Genomic DNA, 18,343 nt, shown 5'->3' with positions numbered 1-18,343 from the left:
TGCTGCCTCCCCTGCTGTCCCCACTCCCCACACCCTTCTGCCCAGTGAATGCTCACACCTACCACTCAGGTTGGGAAACCAAGGCCCCCGGAAATGAGGGGGTTTAGCCAGGATCCCACAGCAAGAGAGCCAGCCAGGTGGTGCTGCCCTGCGGGACCTGCACAGCAGGCTGGCAGCTGCCTGTCCTCAAGCATCTCCAGCCAGACGTCACCCTGAGAACCACAGCCGCCAAGGGGCCTTGGCTGGCAGCCAGGCTAGGAGTCCCCAGCACCCCACCCCCAGCACAGGAGCCTGAGGCCGCTGGGGAGCTGGGGAACAGGCTTCTGGCAGTGGCAGTGGGGCCTGGGCTGAAAGTGGAGTGCATGTGAACTCCAGAGAAAACATGAATCACTCACGTTTATCAGTTCAAAGCAGGCCTGTGATTACCAGGGGCTGGGCTCCCCCTCCTCTGGGATAATTATACACATCTTAATGCAATTACAGGCCCTACTCTTCATATTAAACAGGAGGGACCCGGCTGGAGAAGCCACCATCCAAACTCCAGCCTGGCCCTGGGCCCACTCCCCCTCCCCACCACAGGGGCTGTGGGAAGGGTCCAGCCAGGGCCACAGAGGTGCTGGCCAGGAAAGGGAGGACCCCAAGCCCAGGACTGGGTCCCTCGCCCCCACCATCTCACAGGAGCCAGTGAAGATGTCTGGGTCACTTTCCCTATCTAGAGACACCGGGCCGAGGGATCAGCCAGACCCAAGGTCACCCAGCTAGTCCCGGCAGGACAAGGGTGGAATCCCAAGCTCCTACAGAGAGAACCAGTCAGCCGACCTGCTGGGCTTTGACTCCCACCAGCCTCTGGGCTGCCCTGGGAAGAAAGTATTCATTCCAATGCTGGGCCTGGGGGGGGGGGCTGTCAAACGCTATGTGGCTGGGAGGGGGACAGAACCAGTGGTCTGGGGAGATGCCCCCAGGGGGCCTTTCCACCTGTTCAGGAAGGACAGGCTCAAAAGACTGGGAACGGGGAGAGGGGGAGGGCATCCAGGGAGGAAGAGCAGCAAGAGCGAAGGCCTGGGGATGGGACCTGCTGGACCACGCAGAGGGCAGTACGCATGGCTGCAGCTTCCAGGCATGGGCCCTGGGCTGTGCCGGGGCCCAGGAAGAGCCAGACGGGGGAGGGAACAGCTGAGCTGCTTGGGTGTGCCCAACGGGTTAGGCCAGGGGGACTGAGGCCATCACAGAGGCAGCTGGAGCCATGGCACTGCGGGCTCCATTCCTGGATAGGGTGGGCTTGGCCGTGCATCAGCTTGTGGAGAGCAAGGTCCCCTTCCCCTTCCCGGCCCCAGCCGACACCACTCCGCATCACCCTGAGAAACAAAGGCCCTCAGAGCCCTTTTCACAGAGGGAAAGCCCAGTCCCCATGCCCTCCGGCCCTGGATCCTTCTGGGGCTTGGGCAGGCTTGGGGCATGGGGCTGGCAGGGGGGTGGGGGGAGCACTGCCATCCTGCCCAGTGGAGTGCAATTAGCAACCAGGGCAGAGAGCTGCCCCTGTCACCCCACCCCCCACCAAAAGAGGCCCCAAGAGGTGGTCCCAAGCTGCCCTGCTCTCCCACCAGACAAGTCCTGTGGAACTGGGGTCTGGGACATCGCTGCCCTGCTCCTCAGAAAGAGCGCCTGCCACTCAGGCCTTCCCTCCAAGAGCCCCTTCCTCCTGGTGTTGCTCTAGACAGAGACCTTCCTGGGGTATCAGAGTATGCAGGCAATGACCTGGGGCCACAGGAGCCCAGCAAAAGGCTGTCTGCTTTGTCCACAGCACCTCAGTTGTCCCCCACCCACAAACACCTACCTCAGCACACAGGGGCTTGTCAGACCTCCACCCATGCTGTAATGCCTGAAATGCCCTTCCTGGGTGCCCCCCAAGGCTAATTGGCAGCCTGATCCTGAAGCAGAATCACTGGTTTTTCGGGACTGCCTCTGGCATGGGACTGGGTATTCCTCAAGGGCTGGGCAGAGTTGTGCCTGCCTAGGACAACATTGGTCCTCCGGCACACCCCAAACCAGCTAGATGCAGAGGAAACCTGGGGCGTGCTCCCGCAAGGCCGGAGGAGCAAAAGCTGAGCCCCACCCCCGCATAGACCCAGCGAAGCAGCCTCTGCCTGGAAGGAGGTGGGGCAGACTTAAGCCGCTGGAGCCTGGGTTCCGGGGACAGATGCACGGTGCACATCGCCCCCAACACACACACCCCTTTCTTTCAAGGGGCGTGGCCCCAGCACCCCACAGATGAGCCAGGGACATCTCTAGGCTCTAAGCAGCCACGGAGCCCCTTCACCCCCCTTTACCGGGCTGCACCTGGGATCTTACAGCGATCAGGGGCCTCCCTGGAGGCCCGCTCTCCCTTCCCCCAGGCAACCCCGAATCAGCCCCACCGCCATCAGCTCCGCGGCACAGCAGGCCCAGGACTGTCCAGGAAGCAATCGGAAGCCTCCGAGGGAAGCGGGTCGACCCTAGAGAGGCCCTGGGAGGGGGAGGCAACAGAGGCCCGAACCAGGGGGGCGGCCTCCCGGGCGGCACCCGCACCGCCCCCTCCGAGCCCGGGTGCGCGGCCCGGCGGGCCTGGGGCGGACACAGCACCCGTCTCCCGGCACCCCGGGCCAGAGGCGGCGGGGGCGGGCGTCGGACCCGAGGAAGCTGTTTCAACTTCCAGCCGGCGCCCTCAGGGCCGCCGAGGGCACAGCCCCGCGCGCCCTCCTGACTCCCGCGGCCCTGCCCTTGCGGCCACGCAGCAGCGCCCGGGCCTGCCCATCCCGGCCCGGCCCTGCCGGCAGCCGGAGCCCCAAGCGGCGGTCCAGCCCCCGGACTCGGTCGGGAAACCCGCAGGGCTCCCCGGCGGGGCCGCCGCAAACTTTCCTCCTGCCTGTGAGGAGGGGGCAGCGCCGGCCCCCGCCCCCGCCACCCACCCGGGCTCTGCCCCGCGGAGCTCGGCGGGCCGGGCCGGGCCGGGCCGGCGGGGAGAGGCGGCGGCCCGGCCTGGGGCCGCGTCCGATCCTGGCCGCGCAGGGACGCGACGAGCTCCGCGCCGGCGCCGCGGTCGCGCCCGGACACATGCGGGCGCCGGGCCGGAGCCGCAGGAACCCGCGGACCCGCGGACCCGCGCGCCGCAGTCCCCCGCGCACACCCCCTGCCCGCCGGCCGCACGCCCTGCGCCCCGGCCGGAGGCGCCCAGCGCCGGCCCCGGGCGCCCCCCAACTCGACGCGCCCCCCGCCGGGACCCCCGCCCGGCCCGCTCCGCGCCACGGGGAAAGTTGCGCCCCTACTCACAGGACGCCCCGGGGCGCGCCCCGCTGCCGGCCATCGCCGCGCCCCGCCGCCCGCGCCGCCCGCGCCGCCGCCGCCGCCGCCGCCCGCCCCGCCGCGGGGCTGCCGAAGCCGCGCAGGCCGCCCAGGCCGAGGCCGCCGCCGCGCCCGGGCTCCGCTGCGTGGCCGCGCCGCCGCTGCCCAGCATGAATGGGGCGCCGAGCGCCGCGCGGCTGCGGAGTGGCCTCGCTCTCGCCGCCCGCGGAGCGCCGCGCCGCGCGCATGCGCTGCCCGCGGCCGGGGGGCGGGGCGCGGGGGGCGGGGCCGAGGGCGGCCTCCAGAGGGCGCTCTGCCCCGCGCCGCTCGCCCTCCAGGGCCCTCTGCGCGCCTTCAAAGGGCGATGCCGGCTCCCGCCGTGAGGGCTGGGCACGCGGGCCGCGGAGGGACGTCCCCGGGAGAACCCGAGCCCGGGCTCTCCTGAGCCCGCGCCGCTGGGCATGGGCCCGGCCTCCGCGGTGCCCAGGACAGGAGCACAGCTTCCGTTCACTGAGGGGTAAACTGAGTCCCGAGCCGGGAAAGCGCCCAGCCTGGCTCCTGCGGATCCGTGGGTCTCGATTCCCGGCCCGTGGCCTGGGCTGCCGCGTGTTAGGTGAGGTGGGCAAAACGGCGCCCTCTGCCGGCTGGGCCGCATTCACAGACAGGGACGCGACTGGAGAAGGCAAGTTCTGCCCAGGTCCGAAGCGGTGCGTGGCGGGGCTCCGACCTGGCTGTCCCGGGAACGAGACCGGAGTCAGAGGAGTGCGGGCCCAAACAGCGGTCACCCGTGGCTCGCGCACACAGCAGCCGGCGCGTCCTGAGAGGCCCCCTAAGGAGGGTGCATGGGGAGGGCCTCCCCACAGACAGCGGCAGGCCGAGGTGAGGCGAGGAGGCAGGAGCACGCGGCAACAGCCCCGAAGGCAGGGGCGCCGCGGGGGCGAGGGAGCGGAGAAGGCCGGGAGCAGCGAGAACCGCGGGAGGGGTGGACACCTGCCCGTCCTCATGGTAGAGAAGGAACCGGGTGAGAACTCGGAGTGGCCAAGGGGTCCTCATCCCTGCCTTTGCGCAGCCCCTATTGTCGTTTGAGTCAATCTCGTCCTCGTTTTTCTTTGGGTTCAGCTATTTCTTGGGCTCCCAGGACGGCATGCTGCGTTGCTGTGCTTGTCTTGGGACATCATAGAAATTCCACCTGCCCGCTCTGCGGACCCAGTCAGGTGTTTGCTCAGCTTGGTGGTGTTCCCCCTCCATTCCTGCTGATGAGGGGTGCAGGTGCCTGTTTGGGGCCTCAGTGCGCCTAGCTGTGATGGTCACCTCATGCAGGCCCATGGTGGCAGGAAAGATCCAGGGGTGGGTTGTGGGTGGCTGGGACAGTGTACGTTTAGCTTTAGGAGATACTGAACAGCAGGATTCCCAAGTGATGGCCCAGTTTGCGCACCCCACAGAAGCGGGGTGGGTCCCAGCAGCCCGCATCCTCATCCACACTCAGTCACCCTTGAGGTTTTTGCCTGTGTGGTGGTATACATGGTTTTTCACTGTGGCTTTAATTTGCATGTCTGTGAATAAGCGGCAGCATCTTTTTCAAAAGTCCTATTTAGGGTTTGCTTCAACAATCACTAATCTAGGGCTGGCTTGACACAGGACTCTGCTACATTTTACAGATGGGTAAACTGAGGCAGGAGAGGTGAAGTGACTTGCCCAAGTTCCCCAGGTCATAGGTGGGAGAGCCCGAAGGATAACCCCGGGAGTCTGTGGTCTCCCCTCAACTGCACGCTCGCACACACCCAGCAAGCTGGCCTTCCTTCCAAGGGCCTTTCTTCTGCACGGACTTTGGAGCCAAGCACACCTGGGTATGGATCTTGACTTTGCTGGTGAATGTGCAGCCAATCCTGTCTGCTCCCAGAGCCCAGCTTTTCCTATGAAACAGAGAGGAGACCCCCTCGCAGAGCTGCAGTGAGGAGCTGTGAGTGTGAACGCTGTGGGGGGCTTGGGGAGAGGTCCGTCCCTGCTCTCTGTGTTGGTTCTGCCTGCTGGCTTCAGGGCTGTCCCCACCTCTCTGCTCCTTTGCCAGCCTGTCCTCTGCAGGGCCACTGAGGCAGGCACTGCTCAAGGCCCTCCTCACTGTGTGCTCAACAGTCCCCAGAGTCCAGGCCTCTCCACTGGGGCCCAGCCCCTGTCTCCAGCTGTCTCCAGGGAAACTAAGGAGGGCCACTGGGCTCTGGGAGATGGCGGGGCTCATGGTTAACCTGGCACCCCCAAGTCCTGCAGTTGCCCAACCAGGAACCCGAGTGTTCTGCTGGACACCCCCTTTCTCCCCCAGCCCCGTGAATTCTTGGAAAAATTATTCCAGGGTACATGGCTTCCCTCCACCCCCACCCCACCCCCTGCTCCTGCCCGTGTCACCCTTGTGTCTGCTCCCCAGACAGCGGCAGCAGGATCTTCTCAAGATGGAAATCTGATGATGTAACACCGGCACATCGTGCATCGTGCAGGACCGTCTGTTCCAGGTGGACCAGAGGCCCCAGAGCAAAGAAGAAAACTGCAAAGCTTTTAGAAGACAATCCAGCAGATTATCCTTATGGCCATGGGCTAGGGAAGGATTTCTTCAACAAGATGTCAAAATTAATGAGTGAAGGAAAATATGGATCAATTTGACTGCCTTAAAATTGCTTATTTTTGTTCACTAAAATTTACAAAAGAGGAAATAGCAAGACAAGCCAGGATTTAGGAAGAGAAATTTGCAACACATGTATATACTTGGCAAAAGATGGGTAGCCAGGATATAAAAGTAACTGCCAAGGGCCAGTAAGGAAGAGGCAGCGACCCTATGGGAACATGGGCAAGGACCCCAGCAGGCAGTGCGTTGGAGAGAAAATGACAATTGGGCCTGACGAGCCCAGTGTGGTGAGTCCCTGCGAGCACGGTCTGACCCAGGGACACCCGGAGGGCAGGCGGAGAGGCGGGGGCGGCTGGGAATGAGTCAGCGGGGCTCTGGGTCTTCCTCTTGGGTTTTCCTCCGCGGGTTTCACTTCTGTGTTCAGATTTGCACTGTAAGAGGGCATGGGAGTTTGTTGGAGTGTGTGACGATTCCTGGCAACGTGGTTCTGATCCAGGGGGCGGGGGGATTCTTTCAGCACCTCCCATCGTTGCTGCCTCTGGAGCAGCTCCAAGGTCGATGCTGCCTTTCAGTGACTCAGAGCTTTGTGCAAAAGTGGGCTCAAGGGTGCCTTCTTCCCTCCCCAGGCAGGCCCCCACCGCTGATGGTGAGCCCCACGTCAGAACCAAAGCTTTGTAACCCATCCATGTCTCACGTACCCGCTCCTGTCACGGCCTGCCCTAAGGATGTGGGGCCTCCATAGTCACCACCTCCCACCCAACCCTCGCCACTCAGTCTCCATGCTGTGGCCAAGAGGCACCTGAGAAAGGAAGGAGAGTAGGGACCCTCCCCTGCTCGGAACCTCCAGGGGCTTCAGCAAAGGAACACCTCCTGCCACGCTCATGGTCTGCATGGGGTACACACCCACAAGCCCACATGTGCACACACTGAGTTCAGGCACAGAGCAGGGGCTCCTGTGGGGCTCCCCGATGCTGGATGGGCACCTGCCCTGGGCTGGCCCTGAGCATGAGCACCGCAGGTGGTGTGGGCTGGTCCTCACCCTCCCCTGTGGGATGGCAGCTACCAGCTTCCGCCCCCTGCAGCTGTGGTGCACAAAGGGGTGAGCCACAGTCACTGTTGCATTCTGGGAAGCCCACTCTGGCCATTGGGTGGAGACTGGTTGGGGGTCCAGCATGGATGTGGGGAGACCTAGACACAGAGCCACCCCACACTCTGTGACTGGGACCTGGGTTGGCACTCTGAAAAGAAGTCAAGCATAGCCTTTCCGCATTCGCCCAGCCCACTCTCCTCCCGCCCCCTGCCCTCACCAGTCAGGTGCTAGAAACTCAACTGGGCTTTTGCTCCCAGGGGCTGGTATTGGCTCAGGGTGAGCCCATCTGGGTCTCGGGCACAGCATGGCCATCGGGTCCTGGTGCTCTCTTCCCATCTGTGGGCCCTGCTGGCCACTGGATCCGTTCACACCCACATAGGGCTTCCATGCACACTGGCTCCAGGTGATTCTCTCCCAGAGGCCCATGAGAAGTCCCAGAAAGGAGCCTCAGTAAGGTGGGCTGCACAAGTCAGCCCCCTTGAATCAGTCACTGTGGTCAGGGGCTAACATGTGACAGTAGGCCGGCTGGGACAGGGTTGGGGGTGGGTTTTATTGGGTAGTCAGTCCCCCAATGAAAACCAGATGCAGTTATTAAAACAAGACAGGCAAAGCATGCAGGACCCCATGGTACCCACAGGCCCCCACTTGCCTGACTGCTCCTCTCCCAGGCTGCCCAGCATTCTTGCTTCACTGATGTTTTTGCACCAAAGATGCCTTGGTTCTTGAACCATTCTCCATGCTGTGCTCTTGACCAGGAGTGCCCCTATCTCCAAGTTTTATCTTTCAAAGCCCAAGCTCCCAAACACTCCTCCAGGAAGCCTCCTCATCCCATGTCAGCCCTCCTCAGGCTTCCTGTCCCTCTCTGTGCCAGGTGTGACCAATCTGGGTTCAGGTCTGCCACCAGCTCTCTGCTGGCCTTGAGGATGCAACCAGGTCACTGTCAACATTCCATTGCACAGAAGACGCAGTAGCAGAGCCCACTGCCTACCACCAGACACTCCCCAAGAGCACTGGAGGAGCTCAGAGTCACCTGGTCCTGGGGCTGCAAACTGATGACTTCAGGGGCCAGTGTAAATAATAGGGGAACAGGCAGAATCTCAGAGCTGGATGGGGCAGGAGCCAGTGGTGAGCAGGAGGGCACCTGCTGTGCGGAAAGTGTAGCCCTATTATTGGTTGAGTATTGAGTGAACACACAGCAAGAAGAGCCTGGCCAGGGCCTCCAGTTTGCAGTCTCAGGCTCAGTCCAGCTCCCATGGCACACACCACATCCAGGAGGCTGAGTGGATGCTTGTCACCCTGAGGCTCACAGCCAGGCCACAGATGATATACCAAGAATGGGCATTCTCTCCAGGATCATGGCCTCTAGAAAAGCCATCCCTGCCACCTCCTCTCCAAGGCTTAGTGACCCTCGTACTCTGCAGCCCCAAGAATCAGACCCCCTGGGATCACAGAAGCAGCCCAGCTTTTCTCATTGGATTAAAAATCCCTAGGCTGAAGCAGGGAAGCTGAACCATGACTCCCATCCAAAATTAAGAGCGAATATCCTCTTTGCCCAGCTGTGTGGGGACAGAGAGGGATAGCTGTGAATCCGAAGATAGAGATGCAACCCAGGATCTCAGCACACAGCACACCAAATGTGCAGGACCCCAGCAAAAGTCACTTGTCATAAGCACCAGGCAACACCCAGCTTGCTTGAGAATACAGTCAACAGATGTTGATACCAAGATGAACTGGAAGTTGGGATTATCTGATGAGGATTTTCAAAAAGCCATCATAAAAGGTGCTTTGATGAGCAGGACATTCAGAAATTTTTTTAAGTACAATAATTGGAATAAAAGGCACAATGGATGGCTCCATAACAGAACAGAGCAGGAAGAGGAAAGAATCAGTGAACTAGAAGATAGAACAATAGCAATTACCCATCCCAAAAGGAAATAATGGTTCAAAGCTCCCCAAATTTGGCAAAAGGCATACACATACAGATCCAAGAAGCTGAATGAACCCTAAATGGTATAAACCAAAAGAAGTCCATGTCAGGATACATCATCAACAAACTTCTGGAAACTGAAGACAAAAGTCCTTGGAAGCAGCACCAGAGGGGCACTGCCTTCCCTAAGGGGGCAACAGTTTGAATGCCGAGGATTTCCATCAGAGACCATGGAGGCCAGAAGGAAGTGGAAGGGAGTTTCTAAGTGCTGAAAGGAAAGAACTGTCTTCCACAAGTTCTGTAACCTGCGAAAACACCGTTCAGGAATGAGGGGAAGTTCAAGACAGTCTCACACCAAGGAAAAGGAAGAGAAAGTGTCATCAGCAGACCTACCCTGAAGGAGAGGCTAAAGGCAGCTCTCCAGAGGGAAGGGAAGCCCTTAGAGGAGGACTCGGGACATCAGGAAAGGAGCAAGGACAACGGACTTGTCCCCTGAAGCTTCCTGAATACACTGGATGGTTGAAGCAAAAATTAGACCCCAGTCTTCTGTCTTTCTCAGAGGGAACATCTCAGATTCTCGTGAGTGGGGAGAGCAAAGAGGTGTAAAGACAGGAAAGATTCCTACATGCCCCTCACACTGGTCAGCACCCCCGGAGGTGGTGAATACACACGTGGAATGTCGTTCTCCGAGCAACCACTGCAAAACTGTGCTGATACACTCAGAAATGCTATCGGAGAACCAGAAAGGATTCTAGAATGTGTTCAAGTAACACACAGGGAGGCAGGAAAAAGAACATAGCAAGAAAAAAACAGGGCATAAATAATGCAAAAAATAAAATGGCAGACATAAGTTTAACATACTGATAACTACAGAAGACTCAAATAGCATGATTCCATGTATTTAAGATCCTCAAAGTGACAAAATTACAGAGGGACAACAGATCAGAGTTTTCCAGGGGTAGGGGCTGGGGAGTGATGGTGAGGGGACGGCAGGAGGAGGGCGGTTCCATCCTGACCTCAGGTTGGCTTACACCTTGGTACAGGACGTGGGCGAGGTGTGCACACCGTCAGTGTCACTGTCCTGGCTGCCATGCTACACTGCGGCCCCGTAAGGTGTAACTGCTGGAGGAGGCTAGGGGAAGCTACCTGGGACCTCTCTGGTTTTCCTTACAACTTCCCATGAAGCTATTATTATCATAATTGTAATCATTTCAAAATAAAAAATTTAAAAATGCTTCGGCTATTGCTTTTACCCCAGGCCTAGCCATGCTGCTGGCACTATCTATCCGATCGGAGCTGGCCCCTGGTGGCCCAGGCAGGTTGATCCAGGTGGAGGTGCTGGGCCACACAGCAGGACGGTCCTGCTGGGACCCCGCACAGAGCTCACAGGCCAGTGGGACATGACCTGCAACAGAGGTCACCACGGGAGCCCGGGAAGCCCCGCCACCCCCTCCCCAGACCATGTCCCCTCGTCCTCCAGGCCTCAGAGCTCAGAGAAACTCCTGATTCCCCCACAGCATGATGCACCTGCCATGCCCGCCACTGAGGTTCAATACAGCACTAAGTCCCCTGATGTTTCCTGAGCTGTTTAAATATCCACACACACACCCCAGAACGGAAGCCGCAGGAAGACCTCATCTTACAACCAGAACACAAGGCACAAGGCAGCCAGTTACAAGGGTTTGTGGGACGTAGTTGTGATGTGTTAACAAATCACCCTAAAATCTAATGGCTTAAAACAGCAACCATTTATTCTCTCTCATGGCTTCTGTGGGGAGCTTGGGGACACAGGAGGGAAGAGCTGTCTGAGACACTCTGTCCCAGCCATTCGATCCCAAACCCATCTCCAAAGAGCTCTCTTGCAGCCTCCTGGTGCACCCAGCCCCACGCACACCTCTCCGTGGCTACACATCGCCTGCCCAAGGGGTGTGGGCAGGGCTAAGCACGGGAGTGGAGATGCAAAGGGAAATCGGAATTACTGGGCAGTCTTTTTGAGCCACTGTATTCCCTTCTGTGACATCCCTCCTGGGAAAAATCTATCCCTAGAGGAGTGGCCCCATCACAGCCAGGGGCTCCGCCCAGAAGAGCACAGGCTTCGGAGGCAGAAACATGGGGACCCAGTCCCCCCTGGGCTCCATTCCCATCATGTCTCCACCCCTTGGTGCCTTTTCTGGGTCACACAGCAAATGGCAGTGACTCCGAGTTGCTGTGAGTGCTAAAGGAAGCAGACGCGGGCCCCGCAGGCAGAGAGCTCTCCCGAGGCACCTTGTCCAAGCCTCAATGCCACTGGGCAGCAAGGAGCAGTGGCTGCCCCTTTGCACAGAGGGGAAACTGAGGCACAGAGAAGTAAAGTGACATACCCAGGGGACAAGCCATGTGGCCTCTGCAGCAGTTCTGGCTGTGCTAGCGACACGTCCCCTCCCCACTTCACTGCATGGCATCTTTGTCATTTCCTTCTTTCACCATGGGCTTTGCATGCATGTGATGCTTGCTCCCACTATATCCATGAGGGTGCTTCACTGACCTTCCCTGGCCAGCCCCGGCACCAGCCCCTCCCCTGGGAACACCCCCCAAAACAACTGCGCACCTGACAGCCAGGAGTGGCCCCCGACTCCCAGGCCCTGGGCTGCAGCACCGGACGTTGCCACCTGTTTCGGGGCATGCATCCCCTCCATGCAGAGGCATCAGAGGGTCCCTGGCAGGGAAGCTGAAGTAGTTGAGGCCAGACCATCTCTTCTGTGTCCTTGGTGGGGAGGGCTGTGGTCAGCCACCCAGCCCGCCCATCCTGAGCACCAGCCCCAAGGGGACAGGCACGGCCCTGAAAGGATGGGTGGCAGAGCAGTGCCTGTGGCAGCTGGGCCTTGGACACACATTCCCTGGCCCAAGCCCCGCTCATTGGGAACCCCCTCCAGGACAGGCAGGGCTTTGTTGGTTCCAGGGACAAACACCAGGGGTGACATTCAAAATACTTCACAGTTGATCGGAATGGACACCATGTATAAACAGTGGATGGGACCAGCCTTGATAAAAATCTAGCTTTGCTTCATCCAAAGGGACATTCACTGCCTTGTTTCTCTGAAAGTCCCGAGGAAGTCGAGCTTCAGGCATGGCTGGATCCAGAAGCCCAATAATGTCATCAGGCATCTATTTCTTGGCTCCCCCTTTCTCTGTGTGCATTCTCAGGTGTGCTCTCCCCACCTGTTGGCCAAGATGGCCCTGGCAACTCCCTGGACCTAGGGGAGCCATGTGACTAACCCTCTCACATCTCCACTGCACATGGTAAGGTGGGGGGTTGGGCGGGGCAGCCCCTCTGCTGCATCAGTGCTGCTAGTTCCAGAACCCTTTACTTTCCAAAGGGTCTGGCCTTTTTGTAGTGTTAATAATTAAAGCAGGCCTTTTAATTATTAAAATATATACTCAAAGTTAAAGAAAACAACCAAGTAATGCACCAAAAGAATACACAATAAGAAGTCTGTCTCCCTCCTGCTGACCCCCTGGGAGGAAAAACTGTTACCAGCTCCCCAGTGTCCCAGCAGAGACACCACCCAGTTACAAGCAAATGCAGACACCCATGGACCTTTCTGCCGCTCTGTTTTCTCGAAAGATGCAAACTGTATATCCTGCTCTGAACCTCCTTTTTCTCTTCTTACTTTTCTCTCACCAACAGATCTTTGTACATCATTGCCCAGGAGCTGCCTGGAGATACCATCACCTCCCTCTTGAGCTTCATGGGAAGTACCATGGCAGGCACATCCTAGGGCATCCTCTGTGAGTCACACTTCTGAAAAACCCGTCCCTGTAAGAGGGTAAAGATGAAGGCTGTCTCTCTCATGATTCCCCTAGGTCACGCAGGAGGGTCCCCTGCTGGCTTTGAGGGAGGGAGTGCTCTGCTCGCCTGTCAAAGCCTTGCAGCAGGGGACACCAGTGGCCTCCATCCTACAGCCACGAGGGAGGGAATGAGTTCTGCCAACAGCCACGTGAGCTTGGGAGAGGGGCCCAGCCTGGCCACCCCTGGTTGCAGCTCCAGGAGCCCCTCAGCAGGGGACCTGCCCCGCTGTACCAGGGCTCCTGACCCACAGTGACGTGAGAGATGGTGTGTGAGGCTGCAAGCTGCTAGGTTTGTGGGGACTTGCTGGGAAGCTAATACAGGTGTATTGCCTGGCTCTTCTCACCCCAAAGGATGTCAGTGAAATTCATGCATGTCATTACGGGGAGCCCTAGGTTATTGTTCATCACTGCTAGGTTGTGCTCTGTCCCATGAGTGAACCACATCCCTGGTCTGCCATCCATGGACACTCAGCCTGCTGTATGACTGTTAGAAATAAAGCTGTATTAACACTCCTCTGCATACCACTTAGATGATATGCATATTCATTCTCCTGGGTATCAACCCAGGAACAAACTTGCTGCATTGGAGTCTAGGTGGATGTTTGCCTTTACAAGGAACTGCCAAGCCATTTTCGAAAGTCGCTTAATCATTTTATGCTCCTGGCAGAGCGTGCGTGGGTCCCAGTGGCTGGTCATGCTCACCACCACCTGGTATTGTCTGTCCGTGCAATTTCAGCCATTGGACGGGTGAGCAGAGGTATTTCTCCGTGGTTTAGTTTTGCATTTCCCTGAAGAGTCATAAGGATGTGGAGCATTTTTTATATGTTTATTAGCATCCCCTGAGAGATTCCTGATATTACTTCGCCAGCTCTAGAGCAATTTATTATCTGCCCATAAACCCCAAGCTGGAGCCAGAGGCAATGAGAAACCCTGTGTAAGGCCAGGATTGCTGCGGCACCTCACGGAGAGAAGCAGCACAGAGAGCAGAACGGAGAGCCGGGAGGGGAGCAGTCCCGGTCCCTGGGCCCAGGCTCTCAGGCTCAGCCCCCCTGAAGCTCCCTGCTGGGCTCAGGCACAGGGCCAGCACACTCCTTTTGCCTAAGGCACCTCAAACTTGGGTTCTGCCACTTGTGCTGAACAACCCCGTCCTGATGGCCGCAGGGCCGAGCTGACCCCATTGGGTTCCGGTCTGCCCAGCTCCGGCTCTCCCGGATGCTGCCATTCTTGAGGCCCACCGAGCTCTGGAAAGGAAGGGAGAGGGTGGGGGGAGGCTCTCTGGATTCCAGGCGCTCCACCAGCCCACCCTGTGGTGGTCTGCCCCCCACTTCGCTGTGGAGTGTGTTTTGAGGCTGAATAACCATGTAATTGGTTTATCTGTTCCATAGTCAAATTTCAGCAAATATGTTTTTCATAATTAGATGATGTTTATTTAACGGGAATAACCAGCCCATTAAATTTAATGAGGCAGGTTATCAGGTATGAAGTGGAAGTGTTTTTCCTTAAGAGCGACCCGGATTTGGCCGCATGGGTTCCTGGCCAGGGAGGAGCAGGCAGCTGCCATGTCTTGGGGGGCGGGGAGCCCCAGGGTGGGGGGAGCACGTGTGTCCTGTGCTCAGGGGAAACGGCAACCCCGGCTCCTGCTGCCCCCGGTCCCCCTACTTCTGCTCCATTGCCAAACATTCTATATAGCATTGATTTTTAGCATGTCTGTCCCCCCAGGGGTTGCCAGGCTCCTGGGGTAGGGAAACCAGTGGGCAGGGTTTCCCCCGTCTGCTCACTGCTGTATCTCCCAGGGCTAGCATGACGAGTGCACACAGTAGGTACTCGATGCCAGTGCTGCCAGCACAAACTTCAGTGCTGGAGACTGCCAGTCAGTGCGGCTCCCGTGGCCTTCTGGGGATCTCCGTCAGCACGCTTGGGGCTCTGCCGCATCCCACTCCCGAAGTCTCCTCATCAGCAGGCTTCATGGCCCTTCACCATCCCTGCCTGGCAGGTGGGAAAAGTACTTCATTCACGGACATCCAGACCCTGCCAAGGGCTTGAGCCACCAGGAAGAGATGGCCCCGCACTGCCCTGGTCCGAGGGCCCAGGCTGTGGAGGGCAGCTGCTCCCCCAGCTTTCAGGAGGCGTGGGGCCTGGGCGTTATTTCAAAAAATGGTCCGGTCAGTTCACAACAAAAAGTACCATCAATTGTAAAAAAAGGAAACAAAACACATCCATAATCCTACCCCCCCGATATCCTCCGAAAAGCACTATAACATGTATATATGTGTCTAGGTATACGTGTATATACCCTTCCGGCCTTTGCCTTTGTGTGTGTATGCATGGATTTTTACTTGTGTACAGGTGATTTTTCATCCAAAGAATGGGTCATATAGAATATACCATTTTCTTAAAGCAGAGTATGTAGCGTTCCAAGCTAAGAGCCTCTCCCTGGGGGCCTCATCACAACTGATCTCCAGGGTCAGCTTTCCTGCCAGACTCCCGGCCTGTGGGGCGTGGGCCAGGGATTGCCACTGTGTCCCCCGCATCTAGGCCAGGTGACACTCGGCCTGCAGGGCGTTGGCTAGGGAGTGCCTGGGTAGGAGGCACCTGTTGGTGGGAGGGCGAGCAGAGGGCAGAGGGCCAAGCGAGGCTGCCGAGTGCTCTCAGGGAGGCCGTGCCCCACTCTGGGGTCAGGACACCCTTCCGGGTGGCTCCAAATTGGGGTGTGGGGGCTGGTCCTCCACAGCCTGCCCCGTCAAGCAGTGGCTGCGACCTCTGGCCCCCAGTGCATGACTTGGCTGAGGTGGGCTTCTCAGCAAAGGCACTTCCTGGAGGGGGAGGACCCGGGGTTCCGGGCTTGCGACGGGCAGCCGGCAGAAAACAGTGCCTGCCATCAGTCCTACCAGACACTCACCCTATGCTGGGGACTCACCCTTCCCTTTCTAAATACTGACTCATTTAAAGTCCTACCCAGCCTGAGGGGTAGTTACTGCCATTATTGCCCCTACTTTACAGATGAGGAAACCATGGCAGAGAGAATGTAAGTAACTTGCCCGTGGTGGCATAGCACACATATTAGAGGTGGGTCCTGGTCCTGTGCTGGGCCAGGCCAGGGAGGTCCAGAGGTTTGACTCTGTGCTGCTCCGGGGACCAGCTGAAGGGGCCAGTCCTGTATCCATTCCCCTGGTCTGGCTCCCCAGATAGGGAACATGGCCCCTGGCAGAAGTAATGGCTAGAATTCATTCCTTCTGACATCATTACCTGCCTGGGCAGGCCCAGCAATGCTGAGGCAGGATCTGAGCTCAACATCATCACCGAGGTGGCCGTGAGCCCTGGGACAGGACCTCCTGGTGGAGAGCAGCCCTGCCTCAGCCACACACCCCCACCTTGCCCACTCACAACGGCCACCACCCCTTGCCAGGTGCAGATACTGCCACAGCCATACCAGGTCACTGCAGGTGGCCAGGATGGGGCAAGCACAGGGTGTGGTGAGAATGTCTGAGGGAGTTGAGTGTCACTGTGCATGTGGGGAGGGCCCAATTCCTGCTAGGTTCAACCATGGGAGGCAGGCAGGAAGGCTGGAGGGTGGGCGGAAGGAGAGGCCAGGGTATTTCTGTCATCGTGGCCACTGGCAACCACCTCTGGCAGCACTGGTCCCCTCAGCGGCTCCAGCTCCGCCACTTTCCTCTGTCCCTCCAGCCCAAGGTAACGGGAGCTGCGGTACACCAGCCGTTCGGGTTTGCGGCTCCTCCATTTCCTTTGCGATCAAGTCCCTGCATTCCATTGCTCTCCTTGAATCAAAGTGCTCTCCGGTTTCCTGGGGCGATCCTGGATGTCAAAGCCAGGGTCATCCTATCGAATCCCCCTGTGACCAGTTGGGATGGGTATTAACAGGCCCAGGAGTCGCACAGCTGGGTCCTGAGCCCAGGAGTTTCTGCGGACTCCACACCCTGCTGGGCCCACTGCTCAGGAAGTTGCTCTCTCGGGCCCAACTTCCTACCCCTCATGGCCACGCTGAAGGACTGGAGACACAGGCCCACTCATAAGCATCCTCTGCTCAAATGTACACATATGCCCACAAGAACCCACATCTGAGTGTATCCCCCACCCCCCAAAAATCACAGTGATCCACACAGCTCTGGACGCACACTCTGAGTCTCTAGTAGGGGAGGGGTGGAGATCAGGCAGGGGAAGCCTGTTCTGACTCCGGAGGGGTCAGGGAAATGGGCTGAGATCCAGGTAAAGGGAGCCCAGGCGTATCAGCAGGCCATCTCTGCACAAACACAAGTGTGTATCACACACAGACGGGCAGCACGCACACACACGGGCACACGCACAGCCGCCCTCCACTGACCCTTCCATAGGAGGATGGAGTGTCAGTTATTCTTGTGGGACCGGGATGCTGCACCAAAGCCTGAGACCAGAGGCTTCTGAGGGCATCTCAGAGGGCCTCAGCAGTTTCTGGTTGAAAGATGGCTCTGAGGTCACCTAAAGTCAATAATCCAGGTGACCTGTGACCGCGCCCCAGGCTGCCGGGGAGGCTGGACCTGGCCACTAACCGGTTTTCTGAATGCCTCCTTGTGTTTTGGTAAGTGACAGAAACCTGGAGAGGGTACCTCCAAAAGCTCTTTGCCTCTCAGCCCTTATGCAGGTTGGCTGGATAAACTGCCTGGTGTGACCTCCCAGGCAGTCCTGAACTCTGAGTGAGAATCTGCAGGTGAGCAGATAATCCAAGGTCAAGGGCAGAGTGTTTGCTGACCAGAAGCCACGCCCTCAATTCCTGCTGCCTCACAGGATGCAGCACCCCCACCCTCCCGCCAGGGGTGGTCAAGGCGCCTTAGCTGGGGATCCTGCAAAAGGTCAAGGCCTGGCAGGCCAGTGTTTAGACATGAATTGAGCAGGGTGCATTCCAAACCCAGCTGTCATTGTCCTTCTCAGTCCCCTATGTCCCTCCTTTCCATCTGTAGAATCATCAGCACCCAAGCCAAAGTTTGGAAATCATCCCTTATCCACTCAAATCCAGACTCCTGCCGTCTTTGCTCCTGAGCCCTGCCCAGGTCTATCCCCACCCCACCCAAACAGCAGTCGTTTCTTACACCCTCAGGTGCTCCCAATGCCCTCCTATGGCTCCCAGTCCTGCCCCCTAAGCCACCTTCTGCCAAGAGCCAGGGCGCTACCAAGCAGAGGAACCCCCAGTGTCTCAGCCTGGCATGCACCTCCTGCCCAGCCCACACTGCCCTCTGCAAACGCCCAGCTGCGCCCACATCAGGGGTCCCACTCTCTCTGGCCTCTGGCTGGCCCAGGGTCATCCACCCAGCTTCTGCAACGGAGCCCAGACATAGCCTGGCCTGCCCTCCCTGCTCTGTCCCTAGAAAGAACTGCTTTCCCCTCCTTTCCCCTGTACCTGCTTCTGGGTGGGCTTTTGCTGTGGCAGCATCATGACGGGTTTCTGCACCCGTCTCCCCTGCGAGGCAGGGTGCTCCCCAAGGAACAGCCTGTCTCCTTGAGCCTGCTCGCTGGGGTCCAGCCCAGGTGTGTGTGCACGGGAGGCACAGCCATCGTCTGCCCTCAAGAGAATGAA

The 18,343-nt window shown here is 58.6% G+C and overlaps 1 protein-coding gene and 1 long non-coding RNA gene across 3 annotated transcripts in view; one reads left to right on the top strand and one right to left on the bottom strand.

Moving 5' to 3' along the window:
- Positions 1–3,514, bottom strand: part of PLXNA1 (plexin A1) — a 47,689-nt gene extending 44,175 nt beyond the window's left edge. The window contains exon 1 of the mRNA XM_036911592.2: positions 3,307–3,514. The gene's annotated coding sequence lies outside the window, so the exon portion shown is untranslated. The remainder of the gene's footprint in view (positions 1–3,306) is intronic.
- Positions 3,515–3,704: 190 nt separating this feature from the next.
- LOC118925505 (uncharacterized) lies at positions 3,705–5,972 on the top strand. Of its 2 annotated transcripts, none has more exons than XR_005030085.2 (3): positions 3,705–3,931; positions 5,125–5,278; positions 5,738–5,972. It is a non-coding gene; the product is annotated as an uncharacterized LOC118925505 (long non-coding RNA). The 2 variants fall into 2 exon arrangements; XR_005030086.2 differs by having other exon boundaries at positions 3,705–4,197.
- Positions 5,973–18,343: the final 12,371 nt, after the last annotated feature.

Source organism: Manis pentadactyla, chromosome 1 (assembly GCF_030020395.1).
Source record: "Manis pentadactyla isolate mManPen7 chromosome 1, mManPen7.hap1, whole genome shotgun sequence".
In the NCBI taxonomy this organism is placed as follows: Eukaryota; Metazoa; Chordata; class Mammalia; order Pholidota; family Manidae; genus Manis; species Manis pentadactyla.
This window is presented reverse-complemented; position numbering and strand designations above follow the sequence as displayed.